We start from the raw sequence: 20054 nt of genomic DNA, 5'->3' as shown, positions 1-20054 counted from the left end.
TAGTAAGACTGTAGTTTATCACTTGTATGGCAAGTTGGTTAATGGCAGTTATTCGTTTTTGTTTACTCATTAATTTTAATTAAACTTTAAAAAAAAAATTTCTCAGCAATCAAGCGGCACCTTTTTTTGGGACTAACACTTTATTTCTATATGCGATAAATATTTTAGTGTTCAATCAAAATGCTCCTTTATTTCTCAAACACTGAGGAAATGAAGAGCATTCATCTGGTCTGGTGGAGAGTACAGCAAAGTGCTGTTACTCAAGATAACATTACGAGGAGAATGTGGATAATTTCCAGTATGAGCTAATGTATAACTGTGTCGCGGGGACCTTCAACTTCGAATACTACGCTACTTTGAATCTTTCGTCGTGGTTTACTTGCAGGAGTGAAGTCTCCTCGTGTTAGGTTCTTCTGGCAAAGCCTTGTACAGAGAGATTGAAGCCACTAGAGGATAGTGCCAGGTAGGCTATTAGAAATAAAGTGGGGGTTTAATTTATGATACTGAATTTCTGGTCTTGGAAAATCTAGGTCACGTGACACTGTACACAGTGAAATCTAAAAAAAAAAAAAAAAAAAAAAAGATGTAACCTCGTCTGAAATTAGTAGACGCTATTTTATCAGCGGATTTTCAAAATAATACGGCGAACTATTTTTTCGTTCATATTTTTTAAAACCAGTTTTGTTTTTATTTAAGAAAATTCGTTAAAAAATAACAATCAGTGTAAATCAGGTTATATTTAAAGACATGTAAATTGTTCGTTGAAATGAAGATTTTTTTTTTTAATAAATGTATTTATTTCTGAAAACACTGAATTTTTTTGGTTCTTTTTTTTTTTTAAATATTTTTGTCTCCCGATTTATCTGAGAGGGACTTATGTTTTCATTGGCGTCCGTGCTTTCGTGCGCTTGTGTCGTCCGTTAGTCCAGACTATTGCAAAATAACCGTCCATTAGTTTTTTTCTGAAATTTGTGACAAATTGTATTTTAGTAAATAGATGTGCGCAGTAAAAAATTTTTATTTTACAAATATTACCGTTGCGCCGCCAGGGGCTCAAGAGGTCAAAAATGTCCCAAAATGGCAAAAAATGTCCAAAAATGACACATTTTACCCCATAACTTTTGATCTGTTCATTAGATTTTCTTGAAACTTAGCCAAAATGTGGAGCCTATTGTTCCTAATATAAATGCACTATGGGTTACTCTGGCAATGACACCAAATTCTAATTCACTCATTAAATTTACTAATTCTTTTTTTTATCCAATATAATTGTGATTTGTTTTCTGTTCTTTTACAAATCTATTCATAAAATAGTATCCGGTAATTTTAGAAGACGTTGCTGTGTATTTTTTATTTCATTTTTTTAATTTAATTTATTTTTAAATTACACAGCGTAAAGAAATATGACAAAATTTTCAAGGCCGAAAACTCGGTACCACTCAAATACGTCAGTACCTAATTTATTGCGGTCCTGGGTATGACCTTTAAAAAGCCACCCAGTAGGGAGGCCTCATTAAGAGGCTGTGGGGAATGATAGGTTGCCCTTAAGTTACCATTGCTCTCAGGTCCACTTTAGTTCGCAATGGTAATACCTGTTAGGGCATCTGGTACTATAAGATCTGGATGTCTGAAGATAGTAGGTTGATAAGTTTATTTAATTACACCAAAATAAGTGTTAGCAATTTTCCTTTCCCTTTGCAAAAACCACGATTTTCTTCTGCAGGACAATCATACCAAACCCTGAACAAATATTTGAATATATAAAGAACTTGAAGTATAAAATCGTTTTGTCAAAATTACTCGATCTGGCATTAAACACATTGAAAAGTGTTGATATGCCGTAAAACAAAATAACCAAACCAAACCAAAAGCCCGTAAATATATATTTGAAGATATAAAGAACTTATAGCGTTTATTTTTGGGGTTTTTTTATTTGCTGGATCTGACATTCAAATTGAAGATATACAAACTTAAAGCAATTTTTTATCGAAATTACCGGATTCGACATTAGATTACAGGAAATTTGTTGGCATGCCGTAAGAGAATAACAACCGACCAACCAACCAATTTATTTCCAAAGACTAACATGGATCTAAGTTATGTAAAATTTCCTAACAATGTCTTTTCAATAAACTTTGCAACATCGTTTAAAAAAAAAAAAAAAAAAAAAAACTATTCACCGGATATTTGTGCGAACCCTTAACGATGTTTTACGTTTTTTTTTATTTTTTTTTTTTATAAATGTCCCGTATGTTGACTTTCGTTTCCGCCTGTTGACTTTCGTTTGAAACCCATTTCCTCTTTGTTTTTTCCACTTGGCCACCCAGCACTCATTTGCTTGATTCGGGTGCAGAAGGGGTGACAGACAGCGAGTGAAGCTTCAGGGTGTAGAGTTCTAGGACACGTCGAGTTTGGGGGTGGAAGCCTTGCCTCTACGACCAAGGAGATTATCCTACGCTGTTTCCTTCTTCTCCGAGCACAGACATGTTAACGCTTATATTATTCTTGAAGATTGGAATAGAGAAGACTGTGATGAGCAGTTGACTCATATTTACGCTATTTGTTTCATTTACTGTGTGCCCGCACTTAAAAAAAAAAGAAAGAAAAAAAAAAGATACTTCTGCATTTGCTGATCCGCGGTTTCCTCAAAATTTCTCGGGTTTGCTCGGCCGCTGACGCGAATAACCAGAAGCGACCCATCGCGAAGCGTTGAACCTCCACGAGAAAAATGATAATGACACACAGGGAAAACTTGAAACTACAATAAATAAAATTATAAAAAATGTATCTAACTTAACCCTAAACATAACGTGCGCGATTAAAATCATTAAAAAAAAAAAAAACTCTTCCAATTTATAAAAATTGGATTCATAGATTCGTGTCAGCTAAAAACAGAAAGCGCGTTCGTTAAAAATTGAGGGACGATCGGCCGACCTTTTCCGGTTATTTTTCCTCAGCTGCCGAACGAGCCCGAGCCAACTATGTACGTAGAAATCGCGGGTGGGTTAATGCGTGCGTGCACACACACACGCACGCACGCACGCACGCACGCACGCACGCTCGCGCGCGCGCACCTTTTTATACTTTATGCCAACCTGAAGTACTAATACTCTCCTAATCAGGTTACGTATTTCTTTTCATAATGGTGAAAGTACTTGCACTGCTTCGGAAGCAATAATTTCATTCACGCATTCGTCTTTTCCTCATTTTTATTTGCTTACTTTTTAAACTTTATTTTCTTTTAAATAGTAATTTTGTTTCTGTATTTCTGTATTTTCAGCATTCCTATCTCTTGCAACGAGCTGAAGTGTAAGTATTTAGCATCACACCATTTCATAGCACAGCATTCCACGTTTCCGCCCCAACCCCCGCCCCCCAAAAAAAGACAAAGAAAAGAATGTTTTACTTTGTCACATCATAATCTGTTTTTTTTTCTGTCATGCCATTTATTTGCAAAGGAAGATACCACTTTTTTTTTTTTTTTTTTTTTTGTTTTTTTGGAAAGACGCATGGGTTGCTGAAGGTGATTTAAAACCCAATTCAAACACTGGTGATCGACCATGAAACATATACTAGATGTATTTTACGATTAACTAACCCATTTCATTTGGAATCAAGTACCTGTGAAATTCATAAACCTTTATACCCATTAATGTTTTTTTTTTTTTTTAACTTTCTTTCGTACTTTATATCCCAAGAGATCTTTCATGCAAAATTTTATGCAATTATTGCATTCAAACGTATTTGGCATAAATGGTTATTCTTATTATTTTTTATTTTTATTTTTTTTTTTTTTACTGAAGAGTACTAATCGCTTATCAAAACCCAAAAGGTAACTCGAAGATAAGGGTTAATGTGTGTCAGGTTTTTTTTTACTGGGGGGGGGGGTCACTACGTATCAAGACTCGAAGGCCACTCGAGGATAATGGTTAATGGGTGTACGGTAGTCATCGGGAAAATGTAATGTAGTCAATCGTTTGTTGTGGGAATTTGGTATAAATTATTCATTTAAGGAGACGGCTCAACAAAAACTTGTTTACATTGGACTTGAAGACAACCATATTGTAGTTAGATGGAAAGTAGCCAGTGGAACAGAGCTCCACAGGCGGGCACTGCTAGGAAAGAAAACTTATTTAATGAAATCCACGTTTAGAGTAAGGCACAGAGGTCTATGCTGTTACGATCACCGCCAAACCGGAAGTGACATTTTTAAAAATTAAGGCTAGACAATCGAAAGGAGAGAATGACTTTCAAAAATATCCGCGAAAAAAGCGCCCTTCCCCCTATAGAAAAATGCCCAGTTTAAGGTTTAATATTTTTAGCAAATTTTTCGATATTTGTCGTCTGAAATGTCGAACTTCAAAACGATACTGATCTTCAGAAAATCCGTCACCTCTGTCGAAAGTGTTGAGCAGACATGCAAACATACATACTTACATTTATGTATTGGTAACTAAAAGTTTTCGACTAAAACCAATGAAAAAGCTTGTCCTATCTCTGACTATCCTTTATGTAAAATTTGAAATGTTTAGACCCGAAATTGTCTGAGTAATTTGGTAGAGACCGCAGAGGTCAATTTTTTTAAAACTCTGACCCCTTAACATATATTGTTTTGGGCTCAAATCAAGTTAAATCCACGTCCAAGGAACCCATATCTAAAAGCTGAAGTCTCTATACCCAAAATTGTCGGAGGAGTTTGGTAGAGATCTCAAAGGTCAAATCGTTGAACTTTGACCCCTTAACAGCCAAATTTCTGGTCGAAAATCGATCACATAGATTTTCCCAAATCTCAGTACCCTGTATATAAAATTTCGAGTCTGTAGACTTAAGATGTACACAGATACACAGACGCGTTCACTTTTATAGATATATAATGCACCTTTGCCATTAATTAATTTTTACTCTTATTTAACCCAAAACGAAACACAATGCCACTTGGATGTAAGCGCCTACTATTTGGGACCATATCTACAGGGACGCTATGCATTATGTAGGAAGTTGAGCAGTGAGATGTCTGTTCACATTACGCTTGAACTTCTGCATATCAATACCACCAGAGAAGCAAAGGATAAAGAAGGGGGGAATCCAAAATCTAGCAGTGTAACGTGGCTGTTACGTTCGAACCGTTTTCCTTACATTTCCAACCCCTCTCGGATCCCTGATATCGTTGAAAAGGAACAACCATACAAAAATAAATAAACCCTTTTCTTTCTTTTTTAAACATGTTTATTTCCGTTTTTCTTTCTCCCCGTATCGATACCAGCTTAAAAGTCTCTCGCTGCCGCATGTTCATCTCACCTGAGTCGCGTTTCTCTTTCTTCCAACCGAACGCTAGCTACAGCCAGCCACTTCTCACCTTCAGTTCAAATGTCCATTTCCTATGTGGTCGACCATGTGGTGCCCTTTTTTCGCAACAAACCCTTACATCTAAGTGACAATGTGCTTTGTTTTCGTTTAACAAGGTATATACGAAAACAAAAACAAACCAAAAAAAAAACAAGAGGGAAATTAATCGCCAACATAGACATCTATAAAAAAATAGACATAAAATGTCAGCTTAAAAATGGCGGGAGGAAAGCAAGAAAAGTATAAAAGAACGTACATTGGGTTAAAAAAAAAATGAACTTAATAATGGATGAGAAATAGACAAAAAGAAGAGAACAACCGACTGGCAGATTAAGGAGGACACACAATACAAATACAGACCAAATATTCAAACGATTGAAGGGTTATAGTGCTACTTCGGACAATTATTTCCTATTTATGAATGTTTATAAATTCTCGGATTAGATGTATGCACAAAATGTAAATACATTAAATAAATCTATATATAAAAGTGAAAATATGTGTGTGTGTGTGTCTGTCTGTGTACATTTCCCTACCAAATAACTCTGTCAATTTTCGGTCTACAGATTCGAGATTTGACATAAGGGATATTGAGATTTGGGAAAATCATTTTAATCGGTTTTCGGCCAGAAATTTAGCTGTCAATGGGGTCAAAGTTCAACGATTTGACTTTTGAAAACTCTACCAAACTCCTCCGCCAGTTCTGAGTGTAAACACTTGAAATTTTAAATGTAGGTCACTTGGACATGGATCAAACTTTTTAATTTGATTTGGGCCTCCCCCAAAAAAGAGATGTTAAGGGGTCAAATTTGGGGCCAAAGTTAAAAAAAGATTGACCTCTGCGGTCTCTACGAAATTACTCAGACAAATTTTGGTCTAAACATTCCAAATTTTACATAAAGTGTTTTCACACGTAGGGCAAGTTATGGATCCCGAGCAAAGCTGGGTTGAACTGCTAATTCATAACAAATAAATAAGTTAACGTTTTGCAGCTAAACCAAGTAGTTCCAAATGTTCCGGCCACTCATAGGGGTTTTAATTCTTCCGCAGTGCATAGGACCTGCTAGTTCTCCTCAAGAGATCACTCATGTAACAAACATGGAGGAAGAATATGGCAATGCCAATAATCAATAGGTAGCCACGTCGACAACAGATGCATGCACGGACAATTATTTTATGATAAATAACAGCAAAACTGTCTGGTTGGCTGTGTGTCCGGTTTATGAGTTTTAATTACCCTCTTGTTAATCTGTCTATTGTATTTTATTTAAAGTGCCTAATGTGTCCAATTTGTGTATGGGATCCACGTTGGCATTCTTCCTGGAGTGTGATTTACATGGTCTTGCGTCCATCAAACGGCCGCGATTAAATAAGCCAAAAACGCGTTGATATGCCGTAAAAACAAAACAACCAAACTAAACTCCGCGAATAAATATTTGAAGATACAAAAAACTTGATGGTTAAAACAAAAAAAGACGTTTTCCAAAATTATTGTCTTTGATATTAAATAACATAAAAATGGTTGATATGACGTAAAACAAAAACAAACAAAAAACAAAACAAACAAAATAACACGACCTAATCAACCAATAATCCAACCATTCAATGAACTTTTATTTTCGAGTTGCTTTTAACTTTGGTAAATGATCTATCAATAAAAATAAGTAGCAATTAAACGTATACAAGGTGTAGAACAGTAATCGGCAACCCCCGGCCCGCAGGCCAAATCCGGCCCTTGGGTTAATTTTTGTTTGACCCCTTACCTTACTTAGGGTACGATATAAATATATACGAACTAAATGTAAATGAACCAAACCGCAGTGATAGTTGAGTTGAGAGACTTAATATATTAAATATAATTATATATTAATACTTTTTTTTTTTTTAAACGTACATAAAATTTATTTTCATACTGAGTAACATTGCTGTCATCCATAACAATGTAGCCATAGCTGTATGGCCTTCCTATAATCAGCAAAGCTTTTTGACCATCACACTTCATAAGGTTGCCGATCCCTGGCGTAGACTGAGTAGAGAATGACAATATTTGACACTACTGAATCAGTACGAGATCGTCCTATAAGTATTGCATATAGACATGAAAGAGGTTGTGTGTGTGTACGTACGCGCGTGTACGTGGTGAACAATCATCTCCACCGAAATAAAAACGCAGTTATGTGACTTGAAATAAGAGACGAGGGCTTCCCCCCCCCTTCGCGTTGCAATTACAAATCACCTCACATTGAACGAAGGTGCCAAGTTTTTCAAGTAACTTCGTTAATATTCATTTGTCTGAATGCGCCCTGGCGGAGAAAGACGACAACTTGGTGTCGGTGCAAACACAGGAGTTTTATCTTACAAACCGAACGGTAAGGGATGTATCGTGTGCTCTCTCAGCTGACATTATTGGCCTGCATCGCTGGTCCGAGGGGTGTCGACAATCACACCCGTGCACGAACGTTGAGTGACTTTATGCAAATCTGGACTCTGGCCAAAAGAGGTGTCACGGACATAGTTCGGGCCAGCGCTTTTTCAAATTCATGCCAGAAAAACAGTAAATAAAAATCACGTCGTTTAGATAATATCTTTACCATAACAAATATGGCGCCGTAAAGACAGGAAGTGGACGACGTGGCAGGGCGCATGCGCAAGCAAATTACTTGTTTTTGGCGAGATATGAGAGGACGATCAGTGATTAGTAATTTGCATTCAGAGTGTAACTCCCTTTTAATTCTTATGGGACCATTACATCCAAATGTTACGCAAATACAGAAAGTCACGAACACACAAGCATACACATATATTACATACGCAGGCACGCATACATCTACACGCACACACACACGTATTAATACATACATACACGCTCACGCGTACATACATAGATCCACGCATATGTACTAATACATATACACGTGCATACTTATATGTATGGACACACATGTATACACAGAGAACAGAGATATTAAACCTGACATTAGTGACAACGGATGAGAATAAACAAGTAAACTATAATATAAATCTCACCTGTCTATTTAAATGTATGTATGTACGTATGCATGTATGTATATCTGCCTAAGACTTTTGACAGAGGCGACGGATTTTCACGAGATCAGTATCGTTTTGAAGCTCGACCTTCGGACGACAAATATCAAAAAATTGGCTAAAAACATTAATTCCCTCAATTGGGCACTTTTCTACAAGGAGGGGTAGCTTTTTACGCCGATATTTTTGAAATTCATCCCCTATTTTCGATCGACTAACCTTAATTTAAACTTTCGTCACTTCCGGTTTGGCGATGGACACAACAGCAAAGACGTCACGTTTTTTTTTTTTCACGTTCTTTTCCTCCTTGGCGGTACTGGTTCCAGCTTGCCTGCCTACTACCACTTTTTTTTCTTTCCTTTTATTTTCTCAACACCCATCTCTAAACACCCGGGCAACGCCGGTCACCCATGCAAGTATTGATAGAAGTTAGTGTCTACAACAATGCTGATTTAATCAGAGCTTAGAAGGAAAAGATAACTAAATATTAAGATATTATGTACGACATAAAATTAAACAGGAATCCTAGGAAGATCTCCATACTTCTAGTACTTATAGAATCAACCAAATTCACAGTAGAAAGTTAAAAAAAAACAAAAAAAAAAACTACCTGGTAACCAAGTGCAGGAGAGATACAATCAGTTACACTCATATAAATTGTTAGAATCCTAAAACGTTCTCTCGGTTGGAATGTGTGAGAGCTGGCGAATGTCTGCTATCCAGTACGATGCCCAAGCTCCAGCTTAAACAAAATTATACCCCCGACAAATAAACAAAGGTGATTTTACTTCTAATGACATATGTGGTTTATGAGGTCAACAAGAAATATGCTTATTGAACAAATTTGATCATGACAAGACGAGCACAACCGAAATCAGTTTCTCTATAAAGCAAATACTCGTTTGTGTTCTTGTGGCTGTTCACGTATTAGTCGCTTTCCACTCGCCATATCTCACCTCCTCCCAATCTTTCTTTCGTATACGGGTTATAGTTTTACTTGTGCTGTTTCCTTTTGTTCCAATGTTTCTATTTATTATATTTTACTGAGAGAGTTACAAAAGCGAAAGTGATAGAAACGGTATTAGATACGAGAATGGGATCCAATGAATCAGCGTAAGAGGGAGACAGCACTAGAAAATGTTGCAGTGCCGCTCCTGGCTTCGGATAGTATATTTTGGAGACAATGATGTCGTTTAAAAATACCAAGAAGCACACATTTGATATAAATTGGGTGTAAAAGTATTGCTTTAGCAAAGGAAGAAAATAAAGCGCGCGCGCACACACACACGCACACGAAGATATGATTGCTGAAATCGCTTAAGACTTCTATGATGAACTGACATTGGTATTAGCTTTATTTCTTTACTTACAGAGAGACCATACGTTGCACCGAATTAAATGATGATCAACGAATGTTTTACACTTCCATATTTTTATTGTCATGGAAATCGAAATTGTCGCCCCCCCTTTTTTTTTTTTTTTTAAATAAAATCGGTTGATTGTTTGCTCTAGTTGGGGATCCTCCGCGGTGCACCGGGAGGAACCTTCACATACATCCCCACAGTGATTTAGTCTACAATATATTGTAGTTTATACGACTGTGGAATAATTTTTTTTTTTAATATATAATCACTTGAATTGAGGTTTAAAGTGAAAAAGCCAAGTATCATGGTACAGTTTTGCTTTTAAACAGAAAGATTCATTTCGAACTCGCCCCTGCCAGATCAAAGAACCTACTGTTGATTTTATATGTCTGGTCTTTTGACTTGTGTGGTAATAAAACTTCTCAAATGCACTCATGACGTTAGGTTGTATAAGGTGTTAACTTTGGTGAAAATCGCCTGCTTCTTCTTTCATTGGATTATTTCGATTATTGGTACTCATTCAGATACAAAACCTATCTAAGAACACTGTCAGGCACATAATGTTTGTTTGATATTCCATAAAAATGAACACAAACAATTCCTTTTATATAATGATAGAGATGGAGATAGAGATTTACTTATTTTTATTTATTTCAAAACTCATTGTCACCCCAAACACATCATAGTGCCACTAGAAACGTAAGGAGCTATTATTCTATTTGAGATCATGTGTGGCGTATGACTACAATGAGTTTAGCAGCGAGATTCCGTTCACATTACATTTAAGCAGATTAGTATAGTCAGGAAAGCAGGTGACAGTGAAGGAATTTCAAAATTAGAAGTCCTAGGGAAGGTGTAACGTAGTCTTGCTTTACTATTAAATCACCAAGGAAGTACACGTAGAGATATTGATGACTCATGTACCGAGTTAATGTCAGCATTTTAACGCCTGGCCTGAACCTGACGCCACGGAGTAAAATGTATATGTAGGCATTAAGATAAGAAAGGAGAGAGAGGAAAACACGCGTGGCGATTTGGAAAGTTCACTAGATAAACACGCGAATTTTCTCCTCCTAGATTTTCGAAAGCGAATCGTCTGACCTATGAGTTTCAGTCATTTACGGCAATACCCCAACTGATCCTATTCACTTGCCTCCCCACAAGGGCAGTTAAACACCAGGGTTGTTTTCAACGTGGAGAAAGGAACAAAAATTAAAATTGTCTCAGTCGTGACGGATTTCTCCTCCACTAACCGAGAACATAAAAAATTAAGCGCAGCATCAGAACATATACTACACTTTGATCAAGTATTGATAAGTTCCTAGTTAAAACAAAGGAATGCTGTCTGCCGAGAAAGAGAGAACATACTTCTATTGTAAATACATGTCGGCGACTTGTGTGTGAAACGAAGAAAAATAACTTTTCTTTTTTTACCAGTTCGTGTCAGTTTTTTTCCTTTGCGACTGTCTCTACATGCAATGTCTTTGTTCATTTTAAAAATAACAACGTCATAAAGAAAACGATTAGGGTAGAAGGCTTTCACCTGAACAGTGAAGGGGGGGTACTATTTCTCGAGTTAATCGCGAATATATATGTCGAGTGGGCACAAGTGCTCCGAGCTCATCAGAGCATACTCCATTTAAGTACGTGTAAAACTGACACACAAAAATGCAATATTGCGGCGATGGGACAGGGCTGGAGGTTGGTTGATAATACGGGACCTATTAGATGTGAGACTCTTTTAGGACCTTGTCTAAAAGTGAGTCTCTCGAGGTAGATGCACTAGCCCGAATGGGGCAACACTACTCCATGAATGGGCGAATTGAAGCTTTCTAAAAGTGTAGGATACTCTCTTGTGTGAGTAAGTTTCTAGTAAGCTATAGGGAACCCATTCTTTGCAGCAGCTTTGGCAATGTCCTTGATGTATTTGTTCTAATTCATGTTGCATCAGGAGCTAAAAATACCACTGCACGGTGAAAAAACAAAACAAACCAAAAAACAAAACAAAACTAGTCATCGATAGGTATTATATAGGCAGATTTTGACCCAGAAACCAGCAATAATTTTCCTTAAGTCTCGCCCATCGTATGTAACGATAAAATGATAAAATAAGGGAAGCAAGAGTTAGGAGTTATTTTATCTGGACCAAGACTAAAATAGAAGGCGACGCGATGCCTAGTGCGGATCGAACTCATTGTTTTTGTAATTGTCTATGAGACTTGGTTGCTAGTAATTAAGGACGTGACGCCGATCATAAAAACGGAGGAGGAGACAAAAAATAGTAGGTTCAACAGTTAACCATCTATAACAACCCCAAAGCTGTAGTGCACTTTGGAATATACGTATTATTTATACCCAGGCGTTCTTGTCATGATTAACTTGGGAGGGGGGGGTCCCATATATTCGCCCTCGTGCGTGGAAATAGGGTCTGGTTGGGATTGCTGGAGCCAGCCAGCGGTGGCGTATGAGTAGACTTTGGGAGGAGGAGGGGGTGGCAAATGGGGAATGTAATGGTCAGTGGCGTCATCACACAACTCCTTTCCCCACCAAGCCATCCCTTCACCCCCAACAGGATTCATTTTACTAATTATCGTAACTGGGCAAGAGTCGAGGTGGGTGAGGTGGGGGCGGAGAAGAATAGCAATGAATGCTAAATTCGGAGCGACTCCTTCAAAAGCACTATGTATACGTTTGTTGCTGGTTGCAAATTACAATGAAGGCGGCTCCACACGTATTTGCTGAACTGTCAACAAGGTACACGCACACACACATTAAATATACTGGTGAAGTTTTTTTCTCTAAAAAACTAATTAACACCAAAGAATAAAAGTATTACAAAAGCGAAAATCTGAAAGAACGAGAGATCACTGTTATATGCGCGTGGGAGTGTTTGTGTGTGCATATATATATATAAGAAAATTAAAACTGTAAGTTGAACTTTACAATCAAACGTTATTGTTCGGCAGAATACTATTCTTGTTATACTTCTCATCAGAGGACATAAAGAAATCAGCAAATTATATTTGTCGCAATGCTACAAATATAATTTGCTGATTTCTTTATGTCCTCTGATGGGAAGAATAACAAGAATGGCATTCTTTGAAACTCCGCGGAATAAGGGCTTTGTAGATTATTTTTGGAGTATTCAGTCGAACAATAAATTTTAATTGTAAAGTTCAACTTTAAATTTCAGATTTAATTTTCTTTCTCTTATAATAAGCTCTACTCTTTATTGCGTATTGAGCTTTTTTAATTCGGTAGGGATTAAATTTTCTATATATAAATACTGTTATTTATATTAGTTTGAAGTTTACCATTGCGTATATCAGGTAAACACTACATCCGTTTGTTTTCATTAATATATATCTAGTCTACCTTCAAGCATTACATGAGAAGGGAGCAGCCCTTCTTATCTAACAATATATATATATATATATATATATATATATATATATATATATATATATTATAAACTTTTAACAATTTATTTACTTTATATATATTATATTTTTACTTTATATTTTGATTTAAATAAAACCAGATTGTATCTACATTACTTAATAGAGAAGTGATGTTCATCACTGGAGAAATTTAACCGCCGTCCTGCTTTTTTTTTTTTTTTTTTTAAATCTGAAACAGTTACATGGTAAACAGCGGATGGTCCCTCTTTTCTATTTAACAATTTGCTTTCTCCTAACTGAAACAAGAACTTCTCTGTAACGCAATTGTCAAAAGTATATTTTATATATTTCAAATATGTTTTCTTTTTTAATAAACACACATCTTTATTAATACCTCATTAATACAAGATTAGAACTATGAATATTATGTTAGTCATTTTTAGTACAGGGAACAAAACTTATGAATTCATTGGAAAAAAAAATCATCTTTTAATATCTGCTAGTACGCCGTCCGGTTGTAAAATAAGCTTAAATAGTATTTACTTTATACAGATTTCGTATTCATTAGTATAGAGCGAATCTCAATTGATAATTATATTGTACCAAATATATAGTAATTTCCAAAGTTATGAATATATGACTTTGGTGTCATCAGCTAGAAACGAAATCAAAATATTTAGCGCTCCAGCTAATGCCAAATGGATATTAAAACTTTAAAAATGGACCGACTTTAATGATTAAATGTATCTTTGCGCATGCATATGTTATATAGAGGTTTCATTAAAAGAGAGTCTTAGAGAGAGTTTGTCGTTGTGTCTTGGAGAGAGAGTCTTATTAAGAGGGATGTTGTATCTTAGAGAGAAAGAGAGAGAGATATGTCGTTGTAGATTGTTCGTTTTATGAAGCGATTCATATATATTAAAAATGTTCATTGCTTAGAAGTGTTGATATGAGAAGAAGAAAGCTCTTAGAGTGAGGAGATAGTGTTCAGACAGTCTTAGTGTAGATATGAGATGTATAGTTCATATTGTCGATATGAGATGTCGAGACGTGTATGTAAGATGCATATGTTAAGACATTTTATAACACAGATATACAAGACATATAATAACAATATTCTTTACCTTTTGGTGGAATCACAACACAAAGACGACGTTTACAAAAACACCTGATGGTTTTATTTCTTCACGACCGGCCGTGGTTTTCATCATCAAGAACTCAAAGCTTCACATATTAAGTTTCAAAGTAACCGTCTCGCTTCTAGACGTTCGAATTCCAAACTGGACTGTCGTCTGTCGACCTCAGACTCTCTCTGACTTTCCCCGCTTCTGTCTGCTTAACTCTCAAGTTTTTCTAACTATCTCTAGAACTTTCTATTTTCCATGACGTCATACACATGTTAAAACATGTGCCTTCTTTCACGTGTTCTGGACATGCGTGTCCAAAACTTTTCCTTTTTTTACAAAAGGAATTTTAACCTATACTCAGTAACCTATTTTTCCAATATGTTAAAAGCATTATCTTATAGCTGCATTCTTTCAATTGAATTTTCATAACAAAATTGACAGTGCACATTCTTTTCTTGAAATATTTTATCTCTATTCTAAACAATCGTTTGCTTTACATTCCTTTTTCTAATTCTCACACGTAATCTATTTCTAAACCTAAATTACGAGGTTCGAATTTCGTCTATTGCTATTTCATTTTCATTTTAACTAAATCTCTCTATTTTTATACTTACATGAAAAGGGGACAGCTCTTATCATGTAACACTTATAGGATCAATTTATGTCTACAAAGTTCCAATTTTTCAATTTTGCTCCGTAAGCAGTTATTTTCACTGACTAAAAACCACAATTTCGGAACAAATTTTTTCACAGCTTTGAATCCCTTATTTGTCAAGCTTAAAATCTGTAAGCGAAAAATTGACAGTAGTTTGTTATATATATATATATATATATATATATATGTGTGTGTGTGTCGCTTTTTTCTGTTTGATGAGGGGGTCTCTCTAAATGGAGATTCAACTGAAACATGTACGCACATATGTAACCAATAATGTTTGTATAATACTATATGCTTGCTCTGTCCTCCATCTAGTAATAAACACACAAGTTTAGGTGGATCTATGTATAGGAAACTAAACTATACACCTATATATATATATATATATATATATATATATATATATATATATATTACACCTTAGTTATCGTTGCTCCTAAGTGCACTTTGACCCGGAGTGGTAATATTTGTTAGGACATTTGGTGCTACTAGATCAGCCAGTCTGTAAATATTGGCTTGCTGACCAATAGACGCAATAACATTAATGTTATTGTTTTTCTTTTTACTTTGCAAAACTCAATCATGCTCTGCAAAATAAAAAAAATAAAAGCCCATTTTTCTTCAAAACAATTAAACTAAACATCCTGAGTCAATATTCGAAGATGTGAAAAAACACTTTTTCAAAAATTATTGAATTTGGACTAAATAACCCAAAAATGGTTGATATGCAGTAAAACGAAAACCACCAATCAACACTTTTCGGGTTGATCGCGAGGGTAGATTCACAGTTAACTTGACCTTAACATCGCCTATTGAACTTCAAATATATCTATTCTTTGCGAACACGTGGCCCTGCTCGACCAATCATGATTTGATAAGCCGCCAGAAAATTTCGCTGTGTAACACTGTAGCAGTATTACGAATTCTCTTACCTCTTCTGTCGATGTGTGCACAAGGAGGATTTGTTTTCCGGGCGAATGTTTGGATAATCTGGGAAGACTTGGGAATTAAACAGGTGCTTTTTATTGGAATTGCTTTATGGGGAACAATAAGGAGAAATTGTTGACTCATTTTTTTTTATGTATTTAAAGACGATGAATGCTGAAACGAGATTCTTGCTAAACATTGACATATGAATCCTTAAGTAATTACGAGGATATGATATCGCAAAAAATATATATTAACTGGCCACCAGGAGAACGACAAAAAAAAAACCCCTGAAAGGGACTCCTCCCTATATATATATATATATATATATATATATAAGTAAATTTTTGGTACAACAGAATGGAAGGATAAATTTTAGAGGAAACATCATTTAATCTAAATACCAAAAAACAAGAAATGGGCAGATGAAAATAAAATTTTTTTCCTTAAGGCCTTATCGTCTGACCCTCTAAGAGGAGACGTCAGAATGATAGATTAAAAACTAAGAAAAACGAATGAGGGAAGTGGGGAATTTTGGTTGCAGTTGGAAGAACAGTGAGAGAAAAAAAAAAAAAAAAAAAAAAAAAAATTAAAATTCTCACTGTTCAGGTGGTTTTAAATCAATGAATATCTCCAACTGATGTCTAAGAATCTTTTGTCTACACAGGCTAGGTCGAGAGTTGTTAATAACTAACGCCTCAATGATATTGAGGTGATAGTTCGACCTAGCACTGTATAAAACAGAAAACCACCCATCGGAATATTGATCGGCACACCTATTTATACTCAACAAGTGATCGCCAATGGCAGACTCATGAGCCTGGGAGTGCCCGGATGCTCTCAAAACCTGGTGTAGTCGAATATCCCGAGGGATATGTTGGGATATTCTCATTTCTAATCTTTGGGACGTTTTGCCAACGTAGTCAGCTCCACACTGACAGACGAATTTATAAACAACAGAGTTCTTTTGAATGGTTGGCAAAACATCTTTACGAAAAGAAGAGAAAAAGGTTCGAGTTGTGTAAACTACTCGAAGCATAGTAGCTGGAAAACACCGTTGAGTAACAGAAGAAATCCTTTTAACAATATGTAGGCCATCAGGACCCAACCATGGTAATTTTAAATAAATGGGACACCGTGATGGACCAATATGTTTACCGCTATTAAATGTAGTAATTTTACGTTCAATAGTAGATTTTATTATATTAATGGGATATCCATTATTAAGAAAAATATTTATGATTTCACCAAGTTCCGTATCAAGACGGTTTGGTGAACAAATCATAAGTGCACGATGCGTAAGAGCGCTAATGAGGTTTATTTTTCTAGACTGAGGGGCAAAAGAAAACCAATTAAGATAGAGCCCTGTAAATGTAGGTTTTCTATAAACAGAGGTCTCAAACGTAGTACCAACTTTAGAAACACGAACGTCGAGGAATGGGAGAGAGTTACAGTCTTCAACCTCCATAGTAAATTGTAAAGATGGATGCAGGTTGCAAAGAAGACGAAGAAACTGTTCAGCTTCGCTCCGAGAGGGAAAGCATGCAAAAGTATCATCAACGTAACGTGTGTAGAATGCTGGCTTAGTAATTTTGGAAAATATTTCGTTTTCCAAAAATCCAACGAAAATGTTGGCTAACGAAGGACCAAGAGGGCTGCCGATTGATATCCCATCAATTTGACGGTACATAATATTGTTGAAACTAAAGGAGACTGATTTAGTAGCAAGTTCCATTAGTTCAATGAAAATTCGTTCAGGAAGTTGTGGAGATTTTAAGGGGCCACGGTACAGATAGTCAGCACAAATACCAATGGTTTCATCCAAAGGTATATTAGTAAAGAGACTATTAATGTCAAAGGAGGCCAAGAACTCGGTATTTTTAGATAAAGGCAATTTTTGTATCTTGGATACGAATTGAAAAGAATCAGGGATACAATGGACCGAATAAAAAGAAAGCACAGGTTTAAGAAGGTCAACTAGCCATTTACCAAGTTCGTGTTGTGCAGAACCCAACATAGATAAAATGGGTCTCAAAGGAATGTTGGGTTTATGAATTTTTTTTTTTTTTTTTTTCTCTCACTGTTCTTCCAACTGCAACCAAAATTCCCCACTTCCCTCATTCGTTTTTCTTAGTTTTTAATCTATCATTCTGACGTCTCCTCTTAGAGGGTCAGACGATAAGGCCTTAAGGAAAAAATTTTTATTTTCATCTGCCCATTTCTTGTTTTTTGGTATTTAGATTAAATGATGTTTCCTCTAAAATATATATATATATATATACTAGCAAAAGTATCCGTCGTTGACTGGGTTCAAAAACAGCCTACTGAAAATAGTCTGATTTATGAAAAGGAAGGGTTGTAAAGAGATAGCTTCGAATTTCGGGGTATCAAAACCAAAGCAAAATATGATGAAAGTAAAAATAACATAGATAATCCCCATAATTTATTATACCATACCTGTTCACACTGAGTCGCTTATCACAATATTCTGTGGATCTATATTAAAAAAACCTTGTTAAACTTTGTGACATATTTCCATTCTATGGAGGTCAGGCGCGAACGAACACCCCATAATTTTATTATACCATATTTCTTCAAACTGTAACATAATTATCAAAGTATACTTACGCAGATAGATATGAAAAGTCTTTATTAAAGTTTGTGCCTATTTCCATTCTATGGAGGCCAGGCGCGAACGCAGACCCAACAATTTTATTATACCATCCCTATTTAAGTTAAAACATACTTATCAAAGTATTATTATGTACATCTATATCAAAAACACTTGTAAACGTTTTTTTTTTTTAATTTTTAATTTTTTTATTTCGATACTTTGTGGACCAGGCGCGTACGCAGGCCCCACAATTTTAATGAATCATCACTATGCCAGATCAAACATACCCATTCCTGTGTCTCGATACATCTTCTATCGTTATATGTGATCAGTTTTCTATAATAGTCAACCATATAGGAGCCTATTCGTGACCAAGCACACACACAGACGTTCAGCTTTATAATATATATAAGCTACTTAATTTACTCACATAAAATTAATATACGAAAGTATAGATTTATGCGTAAACTTTAAGTATTTACTTCAAACGTGCTCAGTACATAGGTAGAGCTAGTTAGTTATAAAATATAAAATGGCTAGTTAGTTATAAAATATAAAATGGCGATTAAGCTACACTGAATATTCAGTGTAGCTTAATCGCCATATATATTTTATAACTATATATATATATATATATATATTTCATAGAGGTAATTAGACCTAGAGTCTAAAGAGCAGTTTATATAAATGTATTAATACTTTTAAAGAACAGTGCCCATAGTACTGTAGATATATAAGCTCAATAGGTATATGTATTATAGAGCTATATTAATATTAGAAATAAATATAATTGTAAACTATTAATCAGTTTCAAAAGGAAAAACAAACAAAATCAACCTCAGTTTATATTTTTTTTTTACTAATATTAATATATTATTAATTAATAATCTTCTCTCTCTCTCTCTCTCTCTCTCTCTCTCTCTCTATATATATATATATATATATATATATATATATATATATATATATAGTTGTGGAACATCACTCTTTCCGTTACTGTAATGTAAAGATGTGCCCTTTGGAGGTGGTCAGAGCAAGAAAATTGCTTTGATAAAAATAATAACAGAATATCACCTGTATATATCCGGCGTTGCAAGGTTGAAACATTATTGCTGGCCGGAGGGTTTAGTAACATATTACTAAAGATACATCGAATATCCTAACTGCTTAGGATTTTCCAGTATGTTTGACATATATTAAATTTTTGTATGCATGAAACCACCACCACCGAGAGCGTAGGTCAGTGAACATGACAGCGTAACGTCACTTCCCGATTAACTTGTAGGTATAGAAAGTTTCCGGTATTCAACCACGTGGTCACGCTACCAGGCATAAAAAATATGACTACTGATTGTGCTCCCGATTTTCCATAGCTACCAATATGTGTTACCGTTTGTCCATGTATGTTCCAAAGAGAAAGAACAATTCTCCATTCGGATAATAATTATTATAATTGCACATTGGGATAATTTTAATCTAACAAAATATAGTAAGTGAACTCGTTTTTGAACTTTGTTTTTGGAGAAAGTCGAATATTTCATTTTATTTTTTTTACTGCAAAACAAACAATTT

At 35.3% G+C, this 20054-nt stretch overlaps 1 protein-coding gene and 1 long non-coding RNA gene across 22 annotated transcripts in view; one reads left to right on the top strand and one right to left on the bottom strand.

Moving 5' to 3' along the window:
* LOC145279820 (otoferlin-like) overlaps window positions 1–20054 on the bottom strand; it is a 1618966-nt gene that overhangs the window by 114598 nt on the left and 1484314 nt on the right. The gene's annotated exons all lie outside the window — the stretch shown is intronic.
* The window catches only part of LOC145279822 (uncharacterized), a 94116-nt gene continuing 77341 nt past the window's right edge, over window positions 3280–20054 (top strand). Inside the window, exon 1 of the long non-coding RNA XR_013868462.1 lies at window positions 3280–3309. This is a non-coding gene — a long non-coding RNA (uncharacterized LOC145279822). The remainder of the gene's footprint in view (window positions 3310–20054) is intronic.

This window comes from Euprymna scolopes, chromosome 7 (genome assembly GCF_053919585.1).
Source record: "Euprymna scolopes isolate OS-2025 chromosome 7, ASM5391958v1, whole genome shotgun sequence".
NCBI classification, from domain to species: Eukaryota; Metazoa; Mollusca; class Cephalopoda; order Sepiida; family Sepiolidae; genus Euprymna; species Euprymna scolopes.
This window is presented reverse-complemented; position numbering and strand designations above follow the sequence as displayed.